Source organism: Hydractinia symbiolongicarpus, chromosome 5 (genome assembly GCF_029227915.1).
Source record: "Hydractinia symbiolongicarpus strain clone_291-10 chromosome 5, HSymV2.1, whole genome shotgun sequence".
Classification (NCBI taxonomy): domain Eukaryota; kingdom Metazoa; phylum Cnidaria; class Hydrozoa; order Anthoathecata; family Hydractiniidae; genus Hydractinia; species Hydractinia symbiolongicarpus.
The window spans coordinates 3,656,821-3,681,483 of NC_079879.1; the positions used below are offsets into that span (position 1 = coordinate 3,656,821).

Here is a 24,663-nt window from a genome sequence, read left to right on the forward strand (position 1 = left end):
GTCGATGGCCTCGTCAGGGGCTCTGTGAATAGACCCTTCTGTGCATTTTTTGGGAAGAAAGGGCCTTTTTCAGGACCTGACGCTTATTGGGCGGGGGTTCCACATGTTCATATTCTGCTGAGACATTGTGGAATGCTTGTGCAATGTCGGACATTTCTTTTATTATACGTCGATATTGAAAAAAATGTAGGCAATCATGGCATAGGGTAGGAGTATAATTATATACAGACATGCCTCCATTTTATTTCCCTATAGCCTCTAGCAAGCGTCGCAATTTGATTTAGTTGCACAATTGAGTGCCAGCTTATTCACCTCTTGCGTATAGACCTTATGTCCCTTGTTTTGAATAAGCACCTGGCTCTTGTAGATATCATTGTCCTTTTCTTCCAGACACTGCTTGTAATTGTCGAAGGTGATGGATTTTTCGGTAACACACCTTTTTACACCATGCATATGCATATAGTTTGGCTCTCAGGGTGATGAACTCCGTCATAATTTTGCCGCCTAATCCATCCTTCATGAGGCCCACGACCTTTCTGTTTTTGCCTATCGGGAGGGGCTTTCTATCATCCGCATTGTAGGCACTCGTATCGAAACCTGTGTAAACATCCTGCGCGATATCCCTGTAGAAGTCCTCCGTTCTGATGTGGTATACGAACGAGTCCGTATCCATGTAACAGAGTTGCAGCTTGCTACCGTATTTAGGCTCCATGTAGTCATAATGTTCAGCTGAAATAAGGTTACAAGTTAAGTTGTTCACCTGTCATAGCAAGAACAGTCAGTTTCGGAAATTGTTCCTTGTAAATGTTTTTAAATGAATTTTACTACAGGGTGAAAGCTTAGTACAGGTAAACAATGTCCCACATCCTTACTTCAGTTTAAATAAATACACAGAAAACAGTCTGCTGTTACCTTGTGCAGCTAAAACAATCACTCAGCAATTTTATTTTGTGAAAAAGTTTTTAAAAAATTTAAAACTAAAAACACTTTGTGACCTGTTTTTACCATGTTAAGCAAAAACAATCATGCAACATTGCTTTATTTTGTGGTAAAAATCCCCGTATTTGTGACACTGTCCAGCTAAGACATTCACACATTTTTTGGAAGAAGTTTTTATGACAGTAAGATAAAAAAGCTGTTATTCCAAACCGAATAGAAATTTTAAAAGAATAACAATAAATTAGCAAGAATCCGGCACCGGTGTACAGTACAGTTCAGGTAAAGTTACGGAAACGGAAATTATTTTTTCATTCGTAAATTATGGGTGAATATATTATAAATATGTATATATATATATTTGAAGATTTACGTAACATACGTGTTGACGATTGCACGAGAACCGCTTGTCAGAATTTAAAATGCCTCAATAAAAATATAGATGTTGATGTGGAAATAATTTCCATTGTCACGTAACACACACTGGTGTATGCCCATCTGCAGGGTTAAAAAACTTGAATTCCTGACCTACAACATGGCAATGTCTACTACACCGCTTTCTTTTTGTGACGTGCCTGCAATATAGCTACAGTAAACGAGTGTACATTATCAAGGCTCAAGACCTAAACTTGGTTATTAATTCCTTTAAGCTGTGGGTACACTCATGTTGAAAAGTTTACAGTCAAAAGAGAAAGAAACCTTATTTTTGGTAGCTAATTACTCGCAAGTTTATACTATTGTCTTTGGTATACCACAGTGCTGATCAAAATGGTAGTAAAAACCAGTTATAAGTCTTTAGCTAGCTAGCTAGCTAGCTATATTGACGGGTTGGGAGATCACACAACAAACATTTTGGAGTAAATTTTCATCATAAAGTATTGCTAGCATGTAATAAGATTTAGCTATGTATTTTCTTGCAAACCAGAATTATTGTAGCTTATTAAACAAATACCTATAGTATTAAAGAACAATTCCGTAAGTTTTTATTTGGTGCTTGCTAGAAACTTTATCTAACTAACCAGGCCTAGGCTACCTACATTTTTTATACACCAAATAAAAAATTGTCAAAGCTGGCTGTATCTGTATTAGGGGTCACTGGGTCACTCATATATATCGCGTTTTGATTTTTTTATCCTTATTCGTACGGTAATTCGGTGTAAAGGTAAGCAAGTGCCTAGATACTAAAAATACGAACATCAAACAATGAAGTTAAAAACCAACTTAACCTTACATTTGCTACGCCTTATTTGCATTGAAATCATTTTAATCTGTAAAATACAAAGTTTCAACCGCTGTGAAAAATAAAACAAAACAATATATTGTGACTAAAATAAACAAATATATTGTGGTTAAAATAAACAAATAAATGGAAGATATCTTTTTAAACAAATTTCCAGATTTTTAACTTTTTTCGTCAAAACTAACCATATATTTCTTAAATTTTCTGGTTACCAATTTGCAGAAATTGTGAAAATATGTGTAAAAACTCTTCTTATGTCATTTACTAAAATTACTATAGCTATCACAAAATTGGGGAGTGGACCTTGCCTAAATTCCTCTTTTTACCAGCAATACAGTGTAACATGCTATTATATATACCCCACATCACTAGCTAGCTAGATGTAATATATACAATAATAATTTCCAACAAAAAGTTAAAGTTAGTCATTACATCATTAAAATGTGTATTTTATTTTTAATCAATATTTTTTTTTATTTCTTCTTGTCAAAATGCACTGATAATGATAGAATAGTGTTTCTATCATTATCTGTAGTAACATGATCCCTGTCAACCTCGTCCCCAGGGGCTTTTGCCTTTTTGAAATCAAGGTCGGCGGCAAAAAAATCCCTTAGTACAGGCTGGTGAGTTCGTTAATGCGATTGCTTTACATCTGACATAGATAATTTATTCGTGCGTCATAATATATGCAACGATCTACTATAAAGATGGCGGGTTTTGTTACATTGAAAGAACACAGCATTCCTTACTATGGGAAACGGTGAGCCAAACAGTAAATATTTTTATGAAAGATGTTATTTTGGCAGACTTCCAATGTTGATATTTTGGATGAAAATAAAGTTTCTTTTTAGAGCTTTGAAAAAACCTGATTTTAGCAATTTAGCTGGATAAGATAAGACATGCTGCTATTGCTAGCTACTTTATTGTAATAAATTTTCGCGGGGATTAAATTTCGCGATTAAGCTCACCCGCGAAAATCTAGCATTTTGCGGGACTTATTTTCGCGGATGAGCCATTTTTAACTATATTTTGAAACTGGCAATATTAGCTCTAGTGACAAACAGCCAAATTTTTTGCTAAGAAATCTCCAAAAACAATGAATCTAGAAGGGCGATCGTGACATTAGAACAATGTTTTTAAATGCCACCACACGAGATCAAAATCAACCAGCCGGGAAAGGCAAGCCAGGCGAAAAAGTAGAAACTTTTGTAATCGTTGACTAGAGGTAGTTCATTTTGAAAGATAGAATGGATTATATCTCATAATTTTTAATCGTTTCTTTACTTAGGAAAACAAGGAGGTGACAAGGAAAGTAAGGGAAAGTACGCACGTTTGTGAAAGTGGAGATTTCGATCATGGAAATATTTCAAAAGTTTTCTTATATAAACTTCGCGGATCAGACAATTATTGAAAAATTTTGCGGGAACAAATTTTTGCGGATGGCTACTTTCTAGATTTTTGTAGAACTCTCCTGTTTAGTCACTGATCTGCAAGCTCAATCATAATATGCGTATTTTGTTCAAACTGGTGGCTTAATTGCCTTTTTGCGGCAAGGAAAAAAGGATGACAAAGAAATATATATCATGGGAAAAAATCTGACAATAGCCATCCCTTGAATTTTTTTATAGGCTAAAGTTTTAAAAATTTCTACAAATCTAAGCAAGAATAATTTCATTGTGATGTGGTTGTTGTATATATTTCCCAAACCTTCGGCGCAATTCGACCAGTAAAATAACGCATGTAGTAAGCCGTAGGCCAGTCCATCACAAGCTTTATTATCTTCGATCATGAAATCAAAATCTAGTTTTCGCATGTATTTGGATTTGCAACATACATCAGTAAAAAGAAGCTACTATACTGTAACCACATAAAAAATGTAATAACGGTGGCTAGCATAAAAGGTACTTACACCGAACTAAATGAAAAACTTGGTACAAAATAGCTAGCTGTAGTCAGGCAGTTGTCTGTCTATGGCTATCTACTGGAATGAGTTTTAGTTAGCTGGCCTGCTATATACGTGAGTTATTGCCAACATAATAAAAATGATTTTCTAAAATTTACATGACTAAAAATTGTGATGGTATATACAAAAAGATCAAAAATAGATTAACCGTCAATTTTTGTAACTGCTTCCGAGACAGGAATCTTAAATTCCGGAAGATCAGGATTTTGTGCGAGCTTTTAGCCGAAACTAGAATAAGAACCAGATAAGAAGGACGTTTTTATTTTCTTATGACATTCTTTCCCCCAAAAACGTGTCGGATAATGCACCATTTAAAACAAAGAGTTCCAAAGAATTAACTGTTGTGGTTAGTTACTTACTGTAAAATAACTGAGATAAATACAATATCTTTAAATATAAAAACAAGGTAAACATGAAAAAAACCGCAGGCTGGTTTCCTGGTTCTTCTTAAAGAATGTGAAAAGTTTTTTAACCATTTCCATAGCGAAAATTTAAAAACGACCTGGCTAGCATCTTTTGGACCAATAATACGCCCTTTTTTTGGGTTCTAGTCACTACTTTTTGTTCAATTTACAAACTCTTTATGAAAGATAAATAAAAAAAATACTTTACCTCTTTACGACTTTAAATCTACCTGTGAAACATTTGCACTTAACCTTTCGATTACCGAGAAAGAAATATCGACTCATTACGTAGTGATAAGTCATTTCAACTTGTGCCATGACTAGTTGGTAATCAATTTCTAACAAGTATTCTATAGTTTGAGGTTTATCCATCTTTAGTAATCCGGCCTCCAGTAATTTTGCGAATTCTTTATATCTTTTTAAAGGTGCATCACCAGTCACAGAAAATGCATAATCATCTGAAAACATTCGGCGCCATTTTTCAATTACCTTTTCCACATTTTTGCCTATCGCACCTGTTTCTTCATATATCTTTTTTATCTTTTCCAGCCTTTTTTTAGCAGATTTTTCGTTTGCTTTGTTTATTTTAGAGGCATTCTTCAAAAATTTTTTTGAATGTTGCAAATTTTTACGAGCTTTTAAACTTGATTTATTTGTTTTCTTTTCAAGTTCTCTCAGTTCACTTTTTATTTCTTCTAGCCTTGTCAAATTGGGAATAGTAACGTGGACATGAACGTTTGTGTTCCCGCTTTTTCTAAATTTGTAAACAGAATATACTGCAAAAAAGCAACATAACACACCAATGGCCATCACAATTTTACCCCGCCACAATAACCAGTAGAGCTTCTTTCCAAGAGCAACCTTCTTTAAACTGTCAATCTCATCTTTCGAAACACCTAATTCTGACAGAGTTTGCGTCATTTCATTCCAAAATTCATCATATTTATCATTTGATAATTCTAAAAGACCGTGCGAACATTTGTTTCGAAAGATCTTCACTCGCAGAAGATTAGCAGACAATGATCTGTCGCGAGGATCTGGAGAAGCATGCCAGCCCAACTTTGGTGGTGGCAAATGACAGATACTCTGCATCAATAAAAACATTAAAGTTATATCGAAAGATGTGATATCAATAATGCATGATTTTGGATGCAATTTCTTCCATTGTCGTGCATTTAAAATCTTTTTTTTGCGTAAGTTTAATAATATATTTTTTAATCGCGGAGTTTGTAAAAATTGATAAATATCTTCTCCATTCGCTTCTGCTGTTATTTCTTGTTGAAAAACTTCTTTAAAAATATGTTCACTTTTATCGAGTAGCAGTTGTAGTCTGCACCTAGCGTCCTTTTTACCAATACTGGCAGCATTTCTTTCTAAATTTAACAACATGTTATTAATAAGCTTATTTGCGGTACGCTTTAGTTACTCTGTGCCAGAAGATCGAGAGGTAACCTACTCCTATGAGACTGGTTACGATTAATAAGCAGATATTCTATACCCATTCGTTATTCTTTAGATTTATTCACTTGTAGACAGGGCATATAGTCTAGCAATCTAACAAAATGCCTAATTTAACTTTTTATTGTGGAATCTGATAGATTAGGTAGGAAGCTTCAAAAAACCACCGAATACCTTTCCGGGAAAACTTCCGGCGTCACGTGACTGATGGCGTCAAATGCGGCAAAAATTGTGCACAAATCCTGCGATAACTCGTGAACGGTATAAAATATAAACTTAAAAATGGCATATTTGGCATCGGCTAAATAAGACCTTTTGAATGATATACAGTTTTATTAGTCTGCTACATATTTGAAATTTTCCTCCTCCGCAGCGACCACGAAATTACTTTTTGAAAGTTGTTACTCGAATTGCGCTATTCAAATAGAAATTCTCGAAAACGTGATTCTAAAAACAACCGCTATTCATATCTTTACTCGTAAAACATAATGGATATTATAGAATAACAGGAAAAGCCCCATTGAGAGTTGATATGAATGTGAGTCGGGGCACCTGAAGATCATTCCGGTGTTGTGACGACAAAGCGAAGTTATGTTAGGTGAGAAAATGAAGTTTGAAAGAATGAATGAACTTGCTTGTTAGTTATGGGAATATCATTTACATTTCTCTACAATTTCGTGCATTACTCTTTTTGATCGCTTATGTGCTGGTCGAGTTCGATTGTTTCACCACATTCAAAAAATATGAAAGAATATGGCCCTATCGTCTTCATTTCTCAGTCTTGAACAAACAAGTGAAAAATGTTTATTATGTGATGGTTCTTTTTCGCAAAAAGATTCCCAAAAAAGTTTTTCACAGCAAGGATGGGAGAACTTGAAGAGGATTGCAGAAGAATGGAACTGTATTGATATCGATCGAAATGACAAGTATTTCTCTTTTCGTTATGTTCACTCGCGAATTGGTGATGTTATTGAAGCATTTGGTAAAGCTCATAAAAATTGTAGTATTACATTTGGAACGAAAGTGGAAAACTACAGGAAAAGATACGGAGAAATTAAGACAAGTGTTCTCGAACAAGAATCAGAGGATCTAACAAGTGATGTTCAGACTAGAAGATCACAAAGAGAAGCCAAAAAAAGAAAACAAATTTGTTTTATTTGTAATGAAAGAAGGGAAACGGACGGTGGATCATATAATCAAGCTGGACTTGGTAGATGCGAACAGGAAAGCTCTCGTCAAAGGATTCATGCAAGGACTGAGCTGTTTATTTCTAAACCGACTTACCGATTTCACGAGGCCGCAAAAAGACTGCAGGTATTGCAAGGTGGACAGTCTTTTGATCTTTATGCCATTGATATTTATTATCATAAAAACTGTTACCTTAAGTATGCAATAAACCAGCCTTCGGGTATTGAAGAAGAACAAGAATCTTCGAAAGACAAAGAAAAGCAATTCATAATCGAAGAGTTCTTCAGAATAGTTGGATGGAAAGTAATTGGGAAGAAGGAGGCATATCTTCTCCACCAGTTATTATCAGACATAAAGGTTATATGCGAAGAAAATAACTTAGAGCCTGCTTTCATGCACACTGTGTCATTGAAGAGAGAATTGGTGAAGCAATTTGGATCTGAGATTGATTTTTTTACAACAGGGAAATACGTTATTGTTCATTCGGCGCTCATGAATCCCTGCGAGTATAGCGTTGCAACACTGCTTGGCCATGGACTGAGGGATATGGATCACATTCGTTCGTTTGCAAATTTCATCATAGATTGTAAGTACCGATTGACATTTCTTTCTAGTTTTTGACGAGTGCGAAGAGCCTCCTCTTCTAACCTCTTTATTTTGGTACGAATGATTTTCTGCTTATTATCAATTCTTTGGGGTTCCCATGTTTGTCTTGTGTGATTTAACAACTTTTCTGACTCCACAACACTCTTTAAAGTTTTTTCAATGTAAAATTGTTTCAGGCCTTCCAAGTTTTGTTCTATATGAGAAAGTTCGTTGTAAATTACCACTTTATCAATGTCTTGTACAGTCCACGAAGTATGTAAATTATAAAGAAATAAACATAAACACAGCAAAAAGGCGATGACATGGTACATTTCTTTACCTGAGTTAGCTTTTTGTCTATATTGACGTCAATGTTTTCATTCATTATTGCGTCTATTCTTTCAAAACGTGCTCCTAATGCAACCAATGTTTTCTTGATAAATTCCCACGTAGACTGGAAGTTCGTGCTATCCATATCCAAGCTATTATGTGCCCTGTTGTCTTTTAAAATTTTCAAACGAAGAATATTTGCTGATTTTGAAACATCTTGTAAATCAGGAAGTTTATTCCAGCCATTTGATGGTATTGAAATCTTGCAGATGTGTCGAAATATTACAAAAGCAAAGCTAATGTCAACATTTGAAAGGTCAACTACTTTTGACTTTGGTAAAAGAATGTCCACCTGATATGCTTTTAGCACATTCTTATGTTTTAATGCGAAAATCTTACTTTTAACTTCCGGTTTTCTGAAAAACTGATAAAGACTATTCTGATCGGCAAGCTGAGTTAGATCCTGGATTAATAATTCAACAAGTACAAGACTTCCTTCATCCAACAACAAATTGATCCGCAAACCATTTTCCTTGTGCCGGCTTATAACATTTTTGTTCCACTCTACAGAAAATAATATTTTTTTACAATTCATAGCCATGTTGGCATATTTCAAATCAATTTTTCGTAAAAATCAAAAGTGTAATAACTCATGTAAAAGATAAAATGATATAAAACTTGGTATATCTTCCCCAGGGTTCTTCTACATCTATGATGTTCTGACGAGACGGCTCCGGCTGGCTGATACATGCTCGTGGCATGCGGATTTTGATTGGATAGCCAGTTCATTGGATAGAAGTTTAGGTGATATGACGAAAGCAGAAACTCTCAAAGAATTCTACAATATACTTATGGCAATATTTTTTGTGTGTGCTTTGTTTGGAAAAAACTTTGCTACGTTTTTTCGCAAATAAAACAAAGATTTTTGAGCATACACAAGATTGTAAACTACTCTTTAAAGGTAAGCTAGCTAGGCTATTGCTAGCTATTACTACTTCACCTCCAGTTATTTATGTAACTACTTTCACATTACACAGATATTTCAAAACATTTTAAAATATTTGTGATTGATAGGAACACACAAAAATTTTTTTTTTATTATTTTTCTGTAATCAAGTAATCAAGTAATCAATTCTATGGTATATTGTATAAGGTCCTTCATTACAAAACGTAAACCTTCGCAAAACTTTCAGAAACAACCATTCATGAAAGTTTATTCACTAAAAACACTTTAAATTGTTTATTCATGAAAGTTAATCCAAAAAATTAGGCTGCAAAATCTAAACCTACAACATGAGCTCTTTCGGTTACTGTTTACTGGCATGATGTAAGTCCAAAATCTCTGGACTGGAAAAACCATTTGACCCCAAACCTAGAACACGCTTTAGACCTATCTAAATTATTTCAACCATGAGAAATGCTTTTCATATTTTCTACACATCTTTGTGAAATTGACATGCTATCAAAAATGGCTTATCGGCGTCTTTGAAAAGCCTACATTTAAGAACTCAGAAACTATAATTAAAGGTCATATTGTTTTGGCCCTTTTTCATTAAATCGTCCTAAAGACACATAATTTTCAGAGTTATAGGACTTTGAACTTTTATGAGAAGTATATTTTTTATGCCGCCGACACTAAAATGCTGCGGTGGCTAATCGGTTTGGAATTTTCCTGGACTGGCATCCTAATTGTAACAATACAAATTACAAAGAAATTGGGTTTTTGTGAGTAAAGGCTTATTTATTTGAGATGTGAAATATAATTTCACATGGGGTTTATTTGAAAGGAAGAGTTTATTCGGGTCATTTATGGCTTAGCATATACTTACATAAAGCATAAAACCGTTGTCTAGTTACCCATTGTCTATTCTTGTCCGTTATGCTAGCTATATCTAGGAGCAATTATTTTCAACGTTTCTTTTATATCTTTTTATGGCTTGTAGATTTTGTGATTGTAATTTGAAATTTGAAATTTTTTAATTTAAAACTACATTTTGAAACAACAGCTTGTTTCAAAGTTCGCAACTACAAGTAATTGCGTCAATAAAATGGACTTAGCACTTCGGATCCTAGGTTGTTTGGCAAAGATTAAATTCTTAAAAAGTGCTAATTGTTGCTGATGTCAGCAAGATCATTATTCACGAATTTTGGGGCCTTCGTGGTCCCCGATGCGAATTATTTCGATGTGCGGGTGTATTAAAGAATATGACTTGCAACTTTTCAACGCTGTCTTCCTGACCTACGTGTGTGCAAAAGTAGCGATTTTGCAGCCTCCCGGCTGCAGAGCATTGACTGTTTGACAGTTAAGTTCGTATTTAGATAATGAGGAAAAATCTGCCTTCGTCTCAAATTTTTTTCACGATTGAACATCTTCAATAATTTATGCCCAAAAGTCTAAGCTCAAACAAAATCAATTAGGAAACATAACTCATGAGTAAGAAAGCTAGCTAAAACTATAGCACTATATAGCTACAGCTAATAGCAGTAAGATATGACATATAATTGATACTTGGCCAGGTAGTACATATGCAATAAACTTTATAAACTCACGAGAAAGTAGCTACGGTTGTCGGAAAAGGAAAACCTCCTCGTAACTATCCATACAGCCTGTAGCGAAAATTAATGTTTTAAACATAAAAAGTTTGTACAAGCCTTGCAATGATTTAATGTTACTTTCCTAAAAAATTCTTATAATGGTTTATTTTAAAGCAATCAGTGCAAAAATGCTGAAAGAATAGCTACTATACAAAAAGGCCCAAACATCTTTCATTTCGGTTCTGCCACTACATTACCAACTCCTCTTTTATTTTTCGCTTGTCATTTCAGGATTGAAAATAATTTAAAGTAAGGGTGATTTTCGCCAACGTGACAGAGCTATTACGAAGTAGAAGAGCTCTTGGGACGAGATTGTTGTTATATGGTACTTTAAATTCAGTTTATTGGAATTAGAAGAAAAAATAATTCTGTGTTACTTTTGTTTCCAGATTCAGAATTTATGTAGGAACCAACAACAGCAAAAAGTGAAAGCGGACATACATTTCTATAATATCTTAGCGGGACGGCTCCGTAATAGCCCTGGTCCAGGCTGATGATATGCAAAACAAGGTGATAAAGCGTTTAGTGCGGAGAGTGAAAAAAGTGCACAAAAGAAAAAAACAAACTTTTATCTATTTATAGAAAAAAATTCTATCAGAAAATATTAGCTATAATAATGAATGGATGTAACTGGCTGAGGCTAGCCAACTTTGAAAATTACAGAAAATGTTATTTTTATAGTTTTTTTTCAAAAACTGTTTGTCAACCAGTCTGTTTGTAGTGTTAAAAAGGTATAAAATAAGCACGTTGACGTAAATATACGGTTCATCACTATCGTAGAGATTTGAAATACATAAATTTTTAAGATTTAAAATCAAACGGTACTAAAATTAGTTTTGACATTGCATACGATCCCCCACAAAAAAAATCAATCCTAGTGTTTTTTTAAAGGTTTGTCTTGCAAAACTATAAAGACGATCATTTATTAAAGTTTAGTCGGTACAAACTTTAATTGTTAATTTATGTCCGTTTACTCAAAAAAATTAAGCTGCAAAATTTAAAGCTATGAGTTCTTTCGTTTACTGTAAATGGCTGAATAAGTCCCTACGGGTATATTTAACCCTATTTCTACTGGCATAATAAATGTAAGTCCAATTTCTCTGGAATGGATAAAGCACTTCGCCCAAAATCTGACCTATAATAAGACCTATCTCGCCTATTTTGAGCATGAAAATTGCCTTTTATGTTGTCTGCATGTAACTTTGTTAAAATTAATATGCTGTCAACAATGGCTTATCGGATTCAGAAACTCAGGAACTACGACTACAGGTCAAATTATTTTTGGGCATATTTCATTAAACCCGTCTAAAAACCTACCATACCAAGTCATTATTTCAATATTTACCAGAGTGGTCAGACTTGAAGAAAAATTATGTTTTTTACCGCCGACACCAAAACTCCAATTGAGGTTAAACGGTTTGAAATTATTTTAAAAGATTTTCTAAACTTTTCAGTGTAGTGTAGGCTTATTTCAGATGTGAAGCTTATGTATGACAGTCATGTTAAATATTTTTATATGAAGTTCTTTTGAAAGAAGTGTCTTAATTGGTCATCTATATACGAGATGGTTTGGGGTTCGGCACTTCAGTCAGTAGAGCGTTCGACACATGTCCGTTAGGTTGAGCGTTCAATTTATAAATTAGGCCATCTTCTAGTTGGGTAAAAATTTCGAAGGTTTCTGCAGCTTCTGTGTTCTTTCCTTGGAACAATTGACAAGGTATTCCTTTGAAATTAGAGAGGCTTACATATATCGGGTATAGCAAGTGTCGCGAACTTGTCCTTGAAACGTTAGTTTACACTTCAGAATTTGTGGCTAGCTACATCTTTGATAATTTCTGCTCAGGAGTCTAACAGCTCAAACAAAATCAATAAGAAAACATAACTCCTGACAAGGACTAGCAAAGAAACCTAATACTATACTTATAAATTAGTAAAATAACAGTTAGCTATAACATCAGCTGGTAAACTAATACTTAGCCAGCATTAAGAGGGAGTAGCTATGGGTCTAAAAGCAAAAAACTTGCAGCTAGCTAAACTAAGCTCTTGCTGCTAAGCATATGATGACACAAACTTAACTTCTAAAAATATGTTTATAACGGTTTATTTTAAGACAATGAGTGTAAAAGTGCTGAAAGAACAACCGTACGAAACTTCTCCAAACACCCTTTACTGTTTGACTACCTCCCCACTTTATGGTTGGGAATAATCCAAAATAAGGGTATTTTCATCAGCCTAGACCAGAGCTACTAGCTACAGAGCCGTCCCGTCAGAACATCATAAGTGTAGAAAGAAGGGCCTTGGGGACGAGGCTGGTTAAACCGCCTAATTATTGTATTTCTGGTCTAAACATCCAAACCAAAGTTACAATAATGGGGCAGCGCAGTACTATTTATGTATACGACAGAACCTGTAAGAATATTCAACTTTAAGAATGATTTGCCGACGTGATACAATGAAGAATTATGTACAATGTTATTTTGTTATTTTTACTCTGACATGAGATTTCATGAGCGTAAAAAACGTGTAACCGGATACAGAAGTTTCAAATAACACAGACATGAAATTTCATGCTGGCTGAGTTCTTACTAGCAAAATTATACATAAAAACGCAGGTACCAAATTTTTTATAAATTAATTACAACAGTAACAGTAAAACTGATACTTTTACTTCATGAAAACGAGGCCCAGAAGAGAACAGCGAAATGTAAAAGCGAAAATGTAATAACCTGTAAAACAAAAGTTGTTGTAGAGTTAACACAAATATAAAAAAGCCTGGAAAGTTGTAAAAAATACATGTCACTTTTAAAGTTATTTAGCTCAGAAAAGTATGCCTATCCATATTATTTTATTGTTTGAAAGTAAAATATCACACATGTCCACCATTGCTAAACTCGTGTTCTCTTATGGGCGTCGTTTCTATGTTAAAACAACAACATTAAATCAAAAAAATTGTGTCTATTGGCTGTCGCTTCACCACAAATCTGTGCGACAGGTAACATTTGAATCACAGCAAGAAGTTTTTTTGTTGTGGTTGACATAATTACTTCGTTCTGATTGGCTGGATACAATAATGCTGATCCTGAATTGTGGCTGGTGTCAGTATTTTTATTAAAAATAAGGGTTTTATGTAAACAGGAGCCGTTTTTTAGCATCTGTCCTAATATAAGAGACACCTAACAAGACCTGGGGACAAGGTTGCGGTAAGTAATCAATATTGTTTTCAAGATTTTTAATAAGGAAAGTACGGTGCAAAATTTATTTTTTACTTTCAACAGAACTTTCAACTTTAAACAGAAGAAAACTTCCCTCATTTTTAAAATTTTAAATTTTAGCAACAGAATTCCCTTAAAAATTTATTTCTTTGACATTTTGACCCAATTTCTGAATTTCTATCTACCAGGTATCTCCAGTCGCTGGTCTTCCTTTTTCGATGAGAATTTGTCAACTCCAAAATGATGATTTTTATAATATTATTCTATGGTTTAATATATTGCGTTATCTTGAAAAAGCTACTAAAGAATTGATTGATTATTGATCTTCGAATCAAGCATGCACAACAATTTAGAGGAAAATTTGATCATTACCGCACTAAATTAGACGGAAAAAAATTAAAAAATAAGCGTGCAACACCATTTCACTCGACACCAAGATGGTAAAAAGGTATCTTTGATCTGTGGTAATACGTCTACAGACAAAGATGAAGTTCGAAATGGATCCTTTTATAAAAGATGCATGGAAAATGCTTCCAAGCATATTAAAGATGATGCTGAATGTTGTTGATGATATTAAGTTGTTGAAGACGATTCTTTTACATTATAAATTTAGGTTGTAGTCAATCCTTAATATAATTAGAAAAAATTTTGACCATAGCCGCAGCCCTATACTTTACCTGCACTATTATTTAGAGGACAAAAATTATTCAAAATTCGCATAAAACAGCTCTCCGCGCTAGTTAGAGGCCGCACTAAATTACAAAATTACGGTATTTGTTCACAAAATAGGATTTTGAATCGAAATTTAAAAAATCTGGTACAACAATGGATAGATTAAACAAGGCAAAAAAAAGGCTTTTTATAAGCAGCGTGGAAATAATTTAGGAGAGATTTAAAACTTTTCTCAAAAAATTATAATTTTCTTACCGATTCTAGTTCTTGTCATGATGCACAAGCAATTTTTTTTCAAACTTCCAAACTCTTCCCATAATCTTGTGAACGCGTTACAACAAGCTTTTCGGGTCTCTTATTACAATTAACAAACTACAATCTATTACCCAGGATATAATAGTGACCTTAAGAAATAAGGACGGGAAGTTTTAAGGACGGGAATTTCCTAAAATTACGTAATTTTTAAACACTGCGCATGTTTAGAACAAAGGTGATTCCACCTATTCAGCCGTCTAGCGAAAGTTCACAACGTGAAGACACATGGTTTCACGTCGTGAAATAAAGGTGACAACAAAGTTTTTCTTTTTCGCTTTACTTGATAAAAATGGATAAAGAAATTGCAAAGAGTGTCAAAAAAAGGTAAAAATCATCATTATGGATATACTTTTCTCCAAATTTGTTACATAAATGCAATATAAGTGTATAGCTAATCTGTGAAAAAACAAAATTGTGTGTATGAAAGTGAAAGCTACTTTTTCTACTATTTTTTTAAAATTTTCAAGGTCACATATGGTTTGGAACGATCGTAAAGACGAACTGTTATTAAGAGAAGTGCTTCTTTTTGAACCCTACAAATATAAAGCACGAACAAAAGAGAGAGGGAATGCTTGGAAAGTTATTGCTGAAAACTTAAATCAGCTGGATTCGGAACAATTTAAAGCGGATCAAAGATCTGTTCGTGAAAGATGTGGAATTTTAAAAACACGTTACGAAAATAAAACTCGAGAAGAATTGAAAGCTAGTGGTATTGCTCCTGAGTTTGATGAAATTATGGATGCGATGGAAGATATTTCAGAGAAAATTAAGGAGTATGAAAAGGTACATGCTGAACAAGATAGCCAGCAATCAGAGAAAAATGAAAAAGAAGCTAATGCAGCATCCGACATGAGAATGAAAGCTTTAGAAACGTTCAGTGAAAGTAAAAAAAGAAAGGACCTAACCACAGAGGCTGGAGGTGAAGATACTGAGAAAAAAGCAAAAAAAACTAGAAGTTCTGGAACTGATACCATACAATACTTGAGGGAAAAAGGAGAGAACAGAGTTTGAGAAAAGATGAGTTGGAATTGAAAAAACAAAAATATGAAATGCAAGCAGCACAGCAAACATCTGAAAATCAACAACGGGAGATGATCCAAGTTATTAGAGAACAGATGGAGTCACAGCGACAACAGACACAGCAGATGTTAATGTTTATGGCGAATATAATGCAAAGAAAGTAGTGATTTTTGAAGCAGGGGATTGTTGATATTGGTTCTTAAGTTTTGTTTAACACTTAAAGTTTTATTGATTTGATTGCTCCTAACAAACCTTTTTAAACTCAGCAGAGAATATTCAGCATATATTTCTAAGAAAAACTGTTTTTTTTTATTATTTTCAATAGAAATCCAAGAAACAACATTGATGGAAATAATTTTCTCAGAATTTATTTTGTTTATGTATATATATTTTGTTGAGTATGTTTTTACAAAGATATCACAAAAATGTCCAGACAACTGTATTTATTCAAAACAACTGTTGTTCACAAAAAATAATCCTCCAAATGTGGTGGCTCTATTCCAAAATACGTTGAGGTCATAGATTTATACAAGCAGGTGTGAGCATTTGCTAGCAATGCACAAGAGATATACATTTTCCCAACAGCGCTGAGTTGTATCTTCAAATTTTTTTTGAAGTCAATAAAAGCAAAATATTTTGAAATATCTCCAAATACCCATTCAACGGAGGTGCGAACTTGGCTCATTGCTTTGTTGTAATCTTTTTGGTGTTGGTTCAAGTTACCTTTAAATGGACCTTGCAGCTGTACTCGCAATGGATATGCAGGATCCCCATATACACAAAGTGAATTACCATTGGGCGATCGTGAGTGTAACTGAAGTTGTTGCAGGAGTCCAGACATTGCTAGCATTCCACTTTCATGCCTTCTTCCTTCAACTGGACCATATAAGTTTGCTATCATCCCATCGGTGCAACTATGGACTGAAACTTGATAGCATGTACTCTTTTGTGGCCATTATACAAAACACGTTGATTTCTACCTGGGCGACACACAGGTCTGACGGTTCCGTCGATGAATCCCAAACAGTGATCCAATGGTGCTCCTTTATTCGAAATAGCAGCTGCAAAAATTTCCAGTTGCTGTGGTGCCAACCAGGGTTGATTAAATGTATGTAGAAGCGTTCCATATGTGTTGTATAAAAAATCCACCATATAATTACTCATGAGTGATAGCTCTGGTACAGGTCGACCAAAGATGGGAACCATATCTGCATACCTACATGGGTAAGCAAATCGTTTGAGAAGCGCACAAAATGCTTCTAAAACACTGAACACTGACCCATTGTAACACGTTATTTCTTCAGGTATATGTAAATTTTCGTTCAATAAATAGACATCGTTTCTGTAAAATCGGAAATATGTTCGACACTCGTCGTTACTCAATAAATTCAAATCAAAAGGCTGATACTTCCAGTAAGGATAATCCAAATTCTTACTACTATTCAAATCAAACAACAACAGAAATTCTTCGTCGTTTATGAGGTTTTCGTCATAAGCGAAAAGCAAACTTTCTCGAACGTCTCGGAAATACACCATGTTTGCTGTCTTGTTTCACCCCGTCTGACATTGTTTTTCTTAAGGTGATTATTCACGTACTAGATTAGTGGACTACGATGGCCCTGAAGGGTCATACACTTCTCACCAAATTTTTTTACTTCCCGCTACTTTTTTTTCACTTCCCGCTTTTTTTTTCACTTCCCGCTTTTTTTTTACTTCCCGCTACTTTTTTTTTTACTTCCCGCTACTTTTTTTTCACTTCCCGCTTTTTTTTTACTTCCCGCTTTTTTTTTACTTCCCGCTACTTTTTTTTTTTACTTCCCGCTACTTTTTTTTTCACTTCCCGCTTCTTTTTTTCACTTCCCGCTTTTTTTTCACTTCCCGCTTTTTTTTTTACTTCCCGCTACTTTTTTTTTACTTCCCGCTACTTTTTTTTTTCACTTCCCGCTACTTTTTTTTTTACTTCCCGCTTTTTTTTTCACTTCCCGCTTTTTTTTTCACTTCCCGCTTTTTTTTACTTCCGCACGCTTTGATCATTCTCGCATCTTTTTCTACTCTTTCGCGCTCCATATTATCAACAACTAGGTGGTGGCCAACTAAATTTGGCAGATCTTAGATGGTTTTATTTCAGTATTATCATTTAAGTTTGGTTTATCCTAGATCTAGATAATGTTATAATTTAAGTTTGGCGTCGTAGTTTAGTTTATTCTTGATCTAGTTAAATACGAGCTCTAAATTGTGTTGTTTATTCTAGGGATAAAAGCTGACACACTGGGTAGGGGGGGGGAGAGATTCATTTAATATTATAGCTATCTTTACTCTCTTCCTGTTCTGCTATGATCAATGCATGGCCATGAGCACTGTGGCTAGCTAGCTTATGCTTTGCTTTTATATTTTAGCTAATATTGAATAGATAATATTTTATCGATGGATAACGTTTTGCGTAAAACCATTTGAACTGAAGTAAAAGCTGTTTTGAATGAGACCAGCAACAACCAGGGAAGTTCCTCAACAGATGATAGCAACCATCCTGTTGGCGATGAAAAAAAAAAGAAAAAAAAGAAAGTAGAGCACAGGTTGAGTAATTTGTTGTCAAAAATAAGATCCACACCAAAAAAATCAAAACCCCAGTCAAAGAAAGTAAAAAAATTGCAGCTAAAGTATGAAAGATATGATTTTGAATCGTGCGACTACAAACTGGTTAAGATGAAGGATGGTGGTGGACCACGGTTTATAGATGTGGAGCATCCCACCCCGATCACTTTCAGGGAGATAAGACGTCAAGCCACATCTTTGTATTTTGACAATAATCACTGCAATTTTTTTTTTGAACATTTCATTAATTGTGATGTTGAGCTATCTACAATTAGTGGTCGAAGTGTTGAAGAAACCGAAAATTTGTGGGACTACATACAAAGAAAAGGTGTTTGTTTATCAAAAACAATATTTATGCTTAGGTCTAAATATAATGAAGGACTAGGTGATGAAGATGAAGACGACCTTCCAGCAGTACTTCTAACACCTGTGGATACTTCATCTGCCACTCCAATTGATGATGCTAATGTCGATAATTTATTATCCAGTTTGAGACCATCGATTAGAAGAAAAATTTGTCACATTTGTCATTGCACATATGTGGGACAGGAATGTCTTATTTGTCTGCAAAATACAGAGTTCTTTGAAAGTTTGAATGCAGACAAGGAAACTGAAGTGGATACTTTCAGTCTAATGATGCCTGGGACAAGTGGTGTTGATGAATCGAATGACATATCAACTCTCACTCCTATTCCAGAATTTTCTGCAAATCATGTTAGTGAATCTGAATCAACTTCACCAAATGACATTTCAATTGTAAATCCAACTGTTGAAGAATTACGGCAGCAACGCCTTGATCATTTTATGCAACAGTCAGCCAATCAACAATCCCTTTTGTTATGTGCCCATGCAGAAGTTCATCGTATGAACTTGAGAGATGATATGATGAAGCTCTTCATGGAAGCTCAAGTAATTATTTTAAATTATATATCTCATCCTTTTTTTGTTCTATATTGCAGTGATGACAAATAAGAAGTATATAGTCATGAACAGTCATATGAAGACTGTGTTTTAATAAAATGAATAAGTGTATATCCCTTAACAAGAAATATTCTCTTGGTTGGGCAAGTTGGGTGTTTTTGTTGAGTGTGTATGAAATGTGTGCAATCTACAAAATTTTATTTGCACAAAAATTTTCCCTTTTGTGGTATAATAATGTGACAATTTCTTTTTAGCCCAGTAGAAGAATCAGTTATGTGTGGATTGACTCACGTGGGAACAAAGAAGCGGGTATCGGATCAGGAGTAGCACGCGATGTGTATTCAACTTTTTGGAAGGAAGTTTCAAATTCATTTTTGCATGCATAGGCTCGATTAGTGAGTGCTCGGTACCGTCATCTGCTTTTATCGTCAGTGGCACTCCCTTTAATTTAGAGACAGCTTCGAGATAAAATCCTGCAACCACCTCTGGAAGTTTATTGCTTGCTCCAACTTCCAGCCAAATAAGCTTCCTAGAAAAGCCGTCTATGCATCCATGAATACTGAATCCATAGGGTTTAAGCTTATCATGACCGTCAATGTGCCACGCAAAATTTGGACCGGGAGATCTGTATTTGCGGCGGTGAAGTCTTTTTCGTCGTCGTAAGTCAACACCTGTTGGGTCGAGTAGCTTCATAAACTTTCTCACATCTTCCCTTCTACATGCAATGCCTTTTGAAATCAAAATTCTATGAATTCTACGATACCCCACTCCTGCACCACTTCCGCTCAGTTCATCTCTAACAGCTTCCCTAACCGTCATACGAGGACTTCTGTTATTTGATAGAGGTCTTTTGCGTAATCCAAAATAACGTAACCATCTTTTAACAGTCGACAAGCTTACTTCATAGTTATGTTGTATCCTGAGAAATTCAATAATTTCAGTGTATGTCAGCCCTTCGTTGAAATACTTTACCACTACTGTTTTTATCTCATCTGGAACCGTCGCCATGTTTGAATGTTGTCATGAGACAATAAAAAAAGTGCTTGGAGTGAATTTTTATGTAAGTAAAAAAAAGCAAGAAGTGAAAAAAAAAGCGGGAAGTGAAAAAAAAAAGCGGGAAGTGAAAAAAAAAAGCGGGAAGTGAAAAAAAAGCGGGAAGTGAAAAAAAAGCGGGAAGTGAAAAAAAAAGCGGGAAGTGAAAAAAAAGTAGCGGGAAGTAAAAAAAAAGTAGCGGGAAGTAAAAAAAAAATCGGGAAGTAAAAAAATTTGGTGAGAAGTGTATGACCCTTCAGGGCCATCGTAGTGTACTCGATCCAGTCTTTCTTCATTTTGTCCCGTCCTCAAAACTTCCCGTCCTTATTTCTTAAGGTGCCTAATAGCTCTAGCGTATGATCCGCCAACTCCGTGAATCCGATAACTCCGTGAAACTGCTTTCGAAGCCTACAACAACTTACCACAGCTCTGTCTACCATTTTTAATGAATGAATTCGATTCAGGGGGTTTGATACTACCACTTAATCATTTTAGGGGTGTCGGAATTCCCGCATGACAAAAATTTGGCGGTAAGTTCAGCTGGCTACACCTTTTTGTGACTTTCAAGTCAAGCGCGACGGTCGTCATTTTTGATATATATTGTTATCTCAGTTAATTGATTATAATTATGGTCATGTTATATATAACTTTTCTGAGGGTCCAATGATTTGAGAATGTTTTCTAATGAATATTTTAATTTTTAAAATATTTTTGCTAGTCATCAGAAAGCAAACGTGTTTTTCAAATTTCACGGAGTTGAAGGATCCATCACGGCATTATCGGATGATAGTACATGTCGGATCCGGCTTATTTGTCCACAAATAAATGAATTTTTTTTCTTGTCATACCCCCGAACGGTCCGCGACAAATAGCGCTACGATAATAAAATTTCATTTCATGAAATCTCCGCCGAGCTAATACTGGATATCCCCCATCTCGCAATAAATCTAGAGGTCATAGCCTTAACCACCTCTTATTCCGATCTCGCTAAAAAGGTCAAGACGTGCAAACAAACAAGTGAGTATTTTAAAAATAAGAATCTGGGTTTATAACCCAACGATTTATTAAAACAATAGTACAAACAATGTTAATAAGTGTTTCTCCTTCAGTGTGATAGTGTTTTGATAAGAGTTTATTTTTGTGTTTATGAATTTCTTTCTAAAGTTGGTGATACTACCAAGACAAACAAACCACTAAACAGTGTGTATCAAACGAGCTCCCACAAGAGCAGACACTAAATAAGCCATGTTTTCTCGTCTTTCTCATAGAATGGCGGAGACTGAATCGCATGCACAAGTCGATACGGTCAATACACAAGCCACCCAACAGAGTGTGCCTACAAACGAGCTCCCACAAGAGGAGACAGTAAACGAACTGTGAACAGACACAGAGGAGAACTGTGAGCCACCCTCCAAAAAGGCAAGATTTGAGTTAGATGTTGTGCCACAAAATAGTTGGCAAATTCAGCAAGACTTAGCTGACTATGCAAATAAATACATGAATATTTTTCAACCAAATGTAGCCCTCGAGGAAGGGATTTTATTTGACAACTCAGTACCGGGAAATGTTCAGAACGAAAAGTTGCTTGATGTGCACTTAAAAGAACTTCTTCTCGAGCAAGATAAGAAGATAACGCTTGGTCACAAACATTCAACAGCGAATAAGCTTTACTATGGGGCCACTGTGTCGCCTTTGGTCACTCATGGAGGGAGAGAAGACTTCCTTATCAAGCTCGCCAGACGTCGACCAAAATCAACTTGAAAGTATTAACATGATGTCTCAATTATTTGATCAAACTATCCTACTTCTAGGACAGGCATACAATTCTTGCTCCTATTTGAGAAGGTTCAATGTGCTGATGTCTTTCATACCAGATAAAAAGAAAGTAGAGAGTATGTTAAAGGAAATGTCATCAAGTTTTGTGCCCTCTGAGAAAACTGAACTGAGGATCACATTCTGCCAGCCGACCCTTTTCAAGAGGCCCTCTATTTCAGACCAGAGGTAGGGGGCAAGGTTTCTTCACCGCAGCTGGTAAAAACTACAACAACCGTGGATCTAACCGGGGAGGCAACAGAGGAAGCAGAGGTATGTTTCAATTCAATATTAGAGGTGCCTTTTCTCAGCTTATCAGAGACTTTGGACATAAGGGACTTCCCAAATGTACATCCTTTGATAAAAAGGTTATTTCCAATACCTATTCCCCACCTGCCTCCTGCAGGAAGGACTCAATACTTTGTGGAGAATTGGAAAAAGCTGACAAACGATCAGACAATGTTAAAGATCGTACAGGGATACGAGATACCCTTTCTTTCCCCACCAAAACAGAGAATTGTTCCACCCCCTATTCATATCAGTCAAGAGGAGAAATCCCTGGTGGACAAGGAGGTCCAAAGTATGCTGAGAAAAGGTGCCATCAAAAGGGCAACTCATGTACGGGGGGATTTATCAGTACAATTTTTCTTGTGGACAAAAAAGACGGTGGTCATCGGCCAGTAATAAACTTAAAGAAACTGAACCAAAACATTCCTTATGTTCATTTCAAAATGGAGGGATTACATCTCTTAAAGAAATGCTATGTCCAGTGGATTTTATGTGCAAACTGGACTTAAAAGACGCTTATTTTGCAGTCCCATTGTCAAAAAATTCGAGGAAGTTTGTTCGGTTTCTTTGGGAAGGACAGCTCTACGAGTTTCTGTGCCTATGTTTTGGGCTCTCAAAAGCCCCATGGATTTTCACAAAACTCCTAAAGATCCCAATCTCCCTCCTAAGAAAACTGAGAGTAAAAAAAATAGTTTATTTGGACGATATGATTATTATGGCCAGTGCAAAGGAAGAGTTGTTGATGGCCAGGGATACTCTGATATTTCTCTTTCAGAATTTAGGGTTTCTAATCAACAGCAACAAGTCAGTTTTCGAACCAACCCAATGCCTCGATTTTTTGGGGGTGACAATAAATTCTCTGACAATGACAGTAAAACTGCCAATGGCAAAAGTTACAACATTGAAAGTACAATGGCAGAAATTGTTAAAGCAGGAGTGGGTCACAATAAGAGAACTGTCCAAACTCATAGGAAAACTTTCCTCATCAGCAGTAGCAGTATTTCCAGCCCCCTTACAATACAGGTTCCTTCAACAACAACAGATAAAAGGGTTGATAACAAAACACAACTTCGATGCTCAGATAACTTTGTCAGATCTAGCCAAGGGGGAGCTTCATTGGTGGCTGAACAATCTAGAATTGTACAATGGCAAATCCCTATTAACACCAACCCCACTAGTAATTCAGAAAATAAGCTCAGATGCCTCCAAGATGGGGTGGGGAGCATTTTGCCAGGGAAACGGCTACCAACAGTATTCCAAAAGGTATGCCAGATATGGGGAACACCGGACATAGATTTATTCGCCTCAAGGGTGTCGCATCAACTTCAGAGCTACATGTCCTGGAAACTAGACCCATTCAGCAAGGGGAGGGATGCTTTTCAGATCAAGTGGAAACACCATTACGCATACGCTTTCCCCCCCCTTTTGCTCTGATAGGCAGGGTTCTCAAAAAAGTTCAAGTAGAACAGGTAGACATGATCCTAATAACTCCAGCTTGGCAAACACAAGCATGGTTTCCAACAGTCCTAGAAATGTCAGTAAGGCACTCTCTGATCCTTCCAGGGAGAATAGATCTGTTAAAGAACCCGAGGGGAGAGTGCCATCCACTATTAGTAAACAACAACCTCAAATTGCTGGCATGGAACATTTCAGGAAAAGTTTGGAGGCAGAAAAAATATCAGGAAGGGCTGCTACTCTTATCACGGCTGCCAGAAGGCCAGGAACTGTCAGCCATTACAACTCGTCTTGGCGAAAATGGCATAGCTGGTGTGGTGAAAAACAAGTTTGTCCCACTAGATGTCCTATAGAATATATATTGGATTTTTTGGCACATCTTTTTGAGGAAGGGTTACAGTATAGCACCATAGGGTCACATAGGTCTGCAATATCAGCCTTTCATGAACCTATTGATGGGAAACCCATCGGTGAACACCCTAGAGTGTCATCTCTCATGGCAGGTGTCTTTAATAAAAGACCTCCGCACCCAAAATCTGTTTTCATTTGGGATATTGAACAGATTCCTAAATATTTAAGGAATATGCCAGACAACGTCTGTTTATCAGACAAGCAGTTAAGTTTAAAAGTGGCAATGCTACTGTC

The 24,663-nt window shown here is 35.6% G+C and overlaps 1 pseudogene; it reads right to left on the reverse strand.

The window, feature by feature from the left end:
- Window positions 1–16,354: 16,354 nt before the first annotated feature.
- On the reverse strand, window positions 16,355–17,156 carry LOC130646277 (uncharacterized; annotated as a pseudogene).
- Between the last annotated feature and the right edge of the window lie 7,507 nt (window positions 17,157–24,663).